Source organism: Ostrinia furnacalis, unplaced genomic scaffold (genome assembly GCF_004193835.3).
Source record: "Ostrinia furnacalis isolate ACB-3 unplaced genomic scaffold, ASM419383v2 OfSCF1535, whole genome shotgun sequence".
In the NCBI taxonomy this organism is placed as follows: Eukaryota; Metazoa; Arthropoda; class Insecta; order Lepidoptera; family Crambidae; genus Ostrinia; species Ostrinia furnacalis.
In genome coordinates this window covers 425,074-427,747 of record NW_021131774.1, presented here as the reverse complement: position 1 = coordinate 427,747, position 2,674 = coordinate 425,074, and positions in this window count along the sequence as shown.

Genomic DNA, 2,674 nt, shown 5'->3' with positions numbered 1-2,674 from the left:
CTGATCCTGCGAAACTTGAAGACGGGGACATCTTATCCTACTGGTAAACTAGACAATCTGCCTACCCGCGTTTATCGTCATTAGCACAAGAGCTAAAGAGAGTTTTCGGTTGCTGGAATACTTTTAACAGCCAAAAGGTCCCGGCCCGAGTCCATTTAGGGTGAATAAAATAATGTTTGTGCACACAACTATAAAATTTGCTAAAAAAAATATTTCTGTGAAGAAAAGTGATTGATTAGTCATCTTATTAGTTTACTAAAGTTCTTTCGTTTAAGGGTGGTTGTTCATTATACGTCTTAATATGCAAAGTTGAAAAATCCCACGCCGCCGGCGTTACGCCGCCGCCGTGGATTTTTTCGTGGCGCGCCGCCGCCCGATTTTTTTTGACCGGCGCGCACGTCTAGTTTGGACTATGCTCAGTTGGGACAGTTTTACAATCTCTGATCCTTTTGAACTTTTTTCTTTCTTTTCATGAATGTAGCAATATTAACTTCATTTTCTTCTAATTTTGTCTAATAAAGTTTGAATTGTTTATGATTACTGGCTACAAAAATGTCAACAGCATTATAATATTGTATGTCAAAAAAACCATATTCTGAAACAAAACTCAAGTTTCATGCACGTTTTCACCATCAATCCCTAATTTTTAAGTGACCCCTATGAAAACAAAATTCTTGTTTGTGTTACCATAAGAGGCACTTAATAATTTTGGGATTGATGGCGAAAATGGGCATTAATCGATCAAACCCAAGAATAAATGTATGCTGGTTTAAATACTGGAATTCAAATAATCACAGTATATTTATACTCAAGTTTAAATCAAGTTTTAAGTTCATAATATGGCCTTTTATATTAGTAACAATTTTATAACAGCGAAATAAGCTTTGTAAAAACGTTTGTCCTATAAATGGTCTACTATAATATTATTAGGTGCTCACTTCTATAAAAACTATCAGCGACTTACTGTATCAACATCAGAATGACTCAAAATGAGACTGACTTATCATCATTTATCTTCAGTTTTTTCATCTTTCATGGTTGTAACAGTAACATGGTATGCAATTCACACAGTTGTTCATGTTAGGCATTTGGTTTCTTTTAAGTTCCCTATTTTTTCTTTGAATAAATACTTGAGTCTGTGAATGCAAGTCTAGATTTGGTTCTTTGTGAGAGAAATAAAAATATGTAAGGCTGTGAAAATATTGCAAAAGTGTTATACATAATGTAAGCATGGTATTTACATTATTATACTTATTGTGGAAATCCTTGGGGGAGGCCTTTGTCCAGCAGTGGACGTCTTTCGGCTGAAACGAACGAACGAACTTATGCCATGAATACCAATGGGGTACAAAGGTCCTACCCACATCAATGTAACTACAGCTGATAAATTAATCAATATTGTGGTGTCTTATTTTGTAATACTATTTATTTATCAGTATCATATAAAAGTATAAAATACTTGTACAATATGTATGAAAGCACAATATACCATTACAACCATGAATGATTCATATCTCAGTGTTTAATAAATAAAAGTAAAAAAAAAGAATCACAAAATGTTAAAAATTACCCTTAGCTACTCTATCAGAATATATTTTCTGTAATCTTAGTGCAATTTTAGAAATATGTGTGAATATTAATTTAATTTCTTGTCTTAAAATTTATTTATTATATTCTCTTTCGTCGCTTTAAAACTCTTTTCACATCACAATCGCCCGCAGTTTTAGACTTTTTATTGTAAATATTTACATAACAAAGATTGTTTTTAAGATTTAATTGATAACTACAATAAATCTTATGGGACTTGCTTGCAAAAAAAACAAGATTATGAGCATAAAAAGTACTATGTGATGAACATTAAAAATGACAGTATATTTAATAGTACATTTTACACTTATATCAGTACTTATGTTATTCACAACATAAGTTATATGATTTAATTTCACATAGAAAAAACGTTTCATATGAAATCTAAGACATTTTTTCAGAAAACATCTCTTTATTTCAATATTTTGTATTTTTGAACGCATTACATATACAAAAACGTAATTGTATGCAAATGTCAACAACAGGAATCAAAGATGGATGAATAGAAAATTCACTAGACAAGGTTTCAGTCTCAGAAAACTCCAAACCTCAATGCTTAACATACAGGGTGTCCCAAAATTAGCACGTCACTTGACACTGGAGGTAATCGGGCCTAAGACGCAACGTACAAGTTATGGAAGATGATCAATTTTAGTTATTTTTTTTAATGGATTTAACATCTTAAATCTTAAATGCATCTTAGGCGCCCATTTAGTGTGATGTGCTAATTTTAGGACATCCTATACAATGTTTTCTTGTCTTTTTATTAGTACGTGTTACATAAATGCCAATTAATTGTTTCGAATTACAAAGAGAAATAGTAAAATAATTCACTGGCATCTAAAACTGCGCTCACATTCATCTCAACCTTACTAGCCTCTAAGAGACTAATCAGTATTTACAAAAAGACTATCCTAAGTACTAATTCTCAAGCATGAAGATAGGACGAAGGATCATTTTGCTAGACCAAAACAAGAATGGACCTTACCTAGTGTAAATAAATATCTTAATTCAATAACTACAATATTTATTATCTCGTATTAAATTCCGGTTACGTTTATTACGATGTTTTCATTTATATTTTATT